This window comes from Empidonax traillii, unplaced genomic scaffold (assembly GCF_003031625.1).
Source record: "Empidonax traillii isolate 1590-97213 ecotype Southwest subspecies unplaced genomic scaffold, ASM303162v1 scaffold979:size225553, whole genome shotgun sequence".
NCBI lineage: Eukaryota > Metazoa > Chordata > Aves > Passeriformes > Tyrannidae > Empidonax > Empidonax traillii.
This window is the reverse complement of record NW_020956172.1, coordinates 150,361-155,930: the sequence shown is the minus strand read 5'-3', so window position 1 is coordinate 155,930 and position 5,570 is coordinate 150,361. Positions and strand designations below refer to the sequence as shown.

General features: G+C 41.2%; 1 long non-coding RNA gene across 1 annotated transcript; it reads right to left on the bottom strand.

The window, feature by feature from the left end:
* Positions 1-355: 355 nt before the first annotated feature.
* LOC114067841 lies at positions 356-2,422 on the bottom strand. The gene is made up of 2 exons (XR_003573478.1): positions 1,584-2,422; positions 356-912 (listed from the first exon to the last, which is right to left on the bottom strand). It is a non-coding gene; the product is annotated as an uncharacterized LOC114067841 (long non-coding RNA).
* Positions 2,423-5,570: the final 3,148 nt, after the last annotated feature.

Below are 5,570 nucleotides of genomic sequence, written 5' to 3'. Positions count from 1 at the left end.
ATGGCAGGAATTCTTATCTGTATTAAAAGAATGTCAGGTGTGATTCTTCTCTTCAGGTGCATTTATTAGACTCTTTCCTCTTCAGCAGTTTATCATTCCTTTACACGTAATAATAGATCATTCACTTATGAAAGGGTTGTAACCTCACTGGTAAAAATTGAGACTTTTATTAATAGGAAGAAAAACGTTATCATGAACTGAGATGAGTTATGAAAAAGGAATTAATTTTGTCACAAAGATTTCCCCATCAAACCACTAAAACCTCAGTTAGTTTTTGCATTTTGCTCAAAATTAAGATTTAGTTTATTTTATGCATTTTTTCATTTATTTTTACATATGTTTCCATTTACAATTCACAAATGTACAATTTAAAAATTCATTGTAAGCCAGGTCCAAGAAATTAAATACACTGATCAGAATTCACACTCTGCTAGCAGAGGGTAGACACCTCTGACAGATCTTGAGTTTCAGTTCAGTACTAGCTGGAGAATCCCTTTAAAGCTGAGCTTTATTCACCACTGTCTGAAGTATGCAAAGATTAATTTTAAGAAAGGCAAGTTTTAATGTAGATTGCCAACATTTGAAGCTTATTGCTGTTTTACTTAAATTGTTAAAATACAGGTGTTTGGTTCCTATAGACAGGACATTACATAAATGCAACTATGCCCTTCGGTAAACATACTAGAACGTGGCCTGTGTTTGCCCTAATTTTAAATAACTTCTGCATGAGCTTTATAAAAACTTGCTTGGAATAGACAGATTTACCAGGGTACCAATTAAAATTACCTTTTAATAAAGAAATAAAGTTCCCTTGCTTAGTACTTTAAAGAAAATTTAAACAACAGGCTGGCTGATCCCAGCATTTAAAGATGCTGACTGAAAATCACGCCTGGAGGCAAGATGTCATTCCTCCTTCTGTATATATGCGCAGAGTATAAGTGAACGCGAAAATATAGGTTTTACGTAAAAATAGTATGGAATAAGGAGTGGAGAATGTGATGGTTTTAATCTAGGCCTTCCTTGGTAACCAGTTTGTAACCAAGGAAGGAGCCAAGTACCCAGTATTCCACACAATTTTTACGTAAACCAGAGTATAAATAAATCAAAAATTAGAGACCTCGCTCTCTTCTCTTCCGGCGAGGTCTAGGAACAGTGAGTCCCTGCGTTAGTCTCGCTTATCTAAGGCTGAGGCCTGCAGAGTCCGCTGTCCTACCACGTGGAAGTTTGGAGAGTGCTGGCTGTAACTGCCAATCCTACTGTTCTAAGGGACGTGGTAAAATCTATTTTGTTAGTTATTAGTATAGTTTAATCTAATATACCTGTTCAGTGTCCCTTTTGTTCCCTTTTGTCCCCTTTTTCCCTTTCCCTATCCCTGCGGGGGGTGGACCCCCTTTTTCTGTGTATATAGCATCTTAACTGTATATAACTGTAATTTGCGTAAATATAGATATATTTTTATATAAGCAGCTTGACTGTGAATTCTTTAATTTTTATAATTTCTTTCTCCTTTAAAGAAGAAGGGAAGGGGACTGCTGTCCTAACTTTCAGACATTTGACAAGGAGCCAAGTCCAAACCGTCACACCTTCAAATTCACATCAAGCAAAGATTTTCCCACTTGGATTGAGAGGGTTCTGATTCTACCATCCAGTCAACAGAGCACTGTTTCTTCAGTACTCAAGGCTGATTCTCCTTAGGCTAGGAAAATTGTTGGAAAAGAAAATTTTTCTGGAGCTGGAGGGAACCTGGTTCCTACCCAAAATATTCCAACAGCCTTCAAAGCTTGTGGGAGATTTCAGCCACACTGTGCCCAGGGAACTTAAAGCATTTCAAAATTCTAAGAACTCTTTGTACAGCAGTTTTTAAAAAAAAAACCCACATGGATAAGTTAGAAGACAGTTTGCAGGATATTATCAATTCAGCTAAGTTGCATTCTGAGTTCACAGTATGATTGTCTCCAATCTAATTCTTCATGACTCTTAGGGTACAGGAATCCAAATAAAGAGTGTTTTGTGGGTTGTCATTCATTAAAAGTTCCTTGTCTTATGTTGTTGTATTTAAAAAAGTCATATTATGTCATGCTATACTTGCCAACTCTAATGGAAGGCTTTCCAGCCTAATGGAACCTGAAAGCTAGGAGCACCAATGACAGTTCAGCACCTCCATCAGGACTGTGTCAACAACTTCTAACCTGTGCTTTTTTCAGCAGGGATTTTTGAAATGTTCCCCTGTTCCCCAACCCTCTTTTTTTTTGTTTCCCTGTTCCATAGATGACCAAAAAGCCCACAATTCTAAAGAAATCCTTCTGAAGGAACTACTCACCCTCCATTCCAAGAAATATTTCTGCCTCTCTCCCTTAAAGAAGAAAATTTAGCACAAAATGTAGCGTTTGCTTTTGCTTTTGTCAGCATCTGAGGGCCTCTATTGCTTACAGACATTTTGCCATGTCACATGAAATGCTAATTAGTTGTCAGATAGCTGCACACTCTGGGGTTTCTTTGCACAGACGTGGCCATCTCCACTTCCTCAGATAACCTGAATGGACATCAGGCTCCAAGGCTGAGCTCTGGCAATCCACAGTGCAGATGAAGGAGGAGGTCAGATCCAGCGCTGCCAGGGTTACGCAGTTTGTTGTGCACAGCCATGCCCACAGGCAGTCAGGCTGTTGGCAATTCAGAAGAAAGAACTAATGGCCTTGATGGGCCAGTTAATTTCAAATGCTTCTCCATCAAGTGATCAGTCTCTCCCATGCCTCAGAGATCGTAGCACCTTTGATAGGCATGGAATGGGAATTCATGATCAAGCCTTTCTCCTTCCAGGCATGAAAATGCTGTCTCCTTCTGTGGACAATTTCCCGTATCCACAGAGAACTTGGAAGAGTGGTTATCTCATGAAAGCATGGATACCATCCGAGGAGCCTGTCTGTGAGTGTTTTCAAGGTGACGGCTCTCCCTTTGTTCTCAAGAGAAGAAAACAGCTACAACTACTCAGATAAAGCCCAGGACTAACAACTTCCCAGTTACAGTTTCTCATTTAAGCTCTTCCTCCACCACCCCCAGTCCCCAACAACACAATGAAACTACAAGCAATGTCAGCAGTGTGTACAGGACTGGATGCTGTCCTTGCTCCTAGGATGCAGGTATCTCTCCAGAAATTAGTCTCTGTTGATTACACATGTGGTCTGATGACTTCAGAATCAATAGGACAACACCAGGTTGCAATCAAGCAGTATTTATTTCAAGAAGCAGCCACATACCATTTTTGTTCTGTGGCCCACAAGCAGAGAAACAGCCCTGTGGTACAGCTGGAAGGCTCGTGAGTCAAGGTGGTAACAGCAGATGCCAGCAGTGCACACTGTGATCTGGCTCCCTGGATACTTAGGCACATCTGAACCCAAGAAGCGTGTCAGGAATTGGTTCCTAAATGTGATGGACTGAATGGAAGCTTCAGATGAAGTTTATCAGAGAGACCTTCCCATTGAGACAGAGGGGTCATAAAAAGCTCCCTTGCTTTCCAAACTCCTTCTCAAGAGATCAGTCTTGGTGTGGCTGGATCCAGTCCTAGTCCTAGACTTAGTCAACAACTTATGTCTAAAGGATTGCATAGGTGTAACTGAACTTTTATATGACTTTGTCCTGCAGGATTAGGGATGGCAAATCAAATACATTAATATGAAGTAAATAATTTAATTAACGATAGCATTTAAACCAAAAGACTTTATTCAGAATTGTGACTACTAGTATAGTGCTAGAATCATTAAATCAATGATTTCAAAGATAGGTTAATAATTATTACATAGAGATTGATGTTACTCACTGTAACATCTCACACTAGAAGACAAGGGTAACTGAGGTTCTTGTTAATAGATCTCTTGGGGCAGATTAGAGTAAATGGATATTGAACAATAGGTGTTTACAAGTATATTTTTATATGTAGGGTTTAGAACAATTTGATCGCAATGGAAAGCAAGTATACAGGCATTTGGGTTATTATTATTTGGTAATACAGCAACATAAAACCATTAAAATAACACCTTAGAAAACATATAAGGAAAAGAAGGAAAGAGAAGGAAAGGATAAGAGTAGATCCACCTGTGAATCCAGCAATGAGACTTGATTGTTGCAATTTAGATGTCCACTGGCAGTCTTGATCCCTCAGGCGTGGGAGAAGCCCATGGAACACAAATTTCAGTGGGCTGATACATGTTTGGGTTCAGGTGGAAACGCCCAGGTACCTCCCCTGGGCGAAGGGAGCTTCACACCATCTGTTGTGACACTGTGTATCACAGCAGTGCTCTGGTGGAGGGCCCCTGAAATGAGTCTGGAGGTGCTTCAGTGGGACTGGGACGGTTTGTCACACCTTTAAGACGTGACAGCTTCCTCTCACATCAGCACCACTGAGCCAGCTATGCCCCATAATAGGGGATGATGCCCATGTGTGAATGTCCCCTGTGAATGTAAATGTCCCAACACCTTCCCTGGAGGCTGGAGGAGGGGGAGGGGGAAGGGTTTTTGCAAGGGAATCAGTTGTGAATGGGAGGACATTGGCATGACAAAAAGCACTATCCCACCTCCGCGGGGTCTGCTTGGAACCCACCACACAAAATCCTCCTCACCCTCGGTTGGGTGGGTGGTGCCAGACAACAGCCACCTCTGAAAACAGCAGATTGTTTTGAGTGATTGTTTTGAGTGATTGACATTCTAATCTCTCACACAATAAAAGGCAAAGTAACCCTGAGGAAGTCCCCACTCAAGGGAGGAATCTCCACAGGCACTCCTGTTAGAGGGAGCATGTTAGAAGTCCCTGCTGTAAAAAGTGGGACTGGGCTTTCACGGTATAAAGTGACTGACTATCACTAATATGTTTTTAGGCCAGCTGTGTCAGCTCAGCAGCCTTTAGTTCAGAACCTGTAGATAAACAACGAATATCATCCTTGCCCACCACATTCTCAGCAGTGTCAGTTTCTGTCAGGACATGTTTTTCACACCCTTCGAATGAGGGACTGGTGAGTCAGGCTTGTTTCAGCATTCTTCAACACCAAGAGCAACATGAACCCCTTCTCCATCCACCACTGATAGCTTTTGCAAAAAGGGTGAAGGTTTGAGCTGTTTTACCCCCTCTTAGGCAAAGCATCCTGACACAGTGGATGACAGCTCAAACCCACAGAAATGGGGACAAGACTTTTTAGCAGTGTCTGTAACACTGTTGCCCGTAATGAGAACACAAACTAACAGAGTGTCAGTTTATGCGGTGCTTTATTCAGGGCCCGGGGTCCCTGTGGACTCCTGTCCCAAGACAGGTACCCAAAGACCCACATTTTGAACGCATCTTTTATACCATTTTCCAAGCAAGGTTACATGATTGGTTTTACATTTCACAGAAGACATAGCAGTTAAACATAAACTTACATATCACTTCGATTATATTCAAATATTAATCCATTTACCTGACTGTTAATCCATTTACCTAACTGTAAACATCGTGTAATTAAATCCCACCACCAGATTACATCCTATCTCTAGTTGCAAATTTTCTTGTCTCCGGTTCTGCTTGACTTATTGTTTCTTTTTGG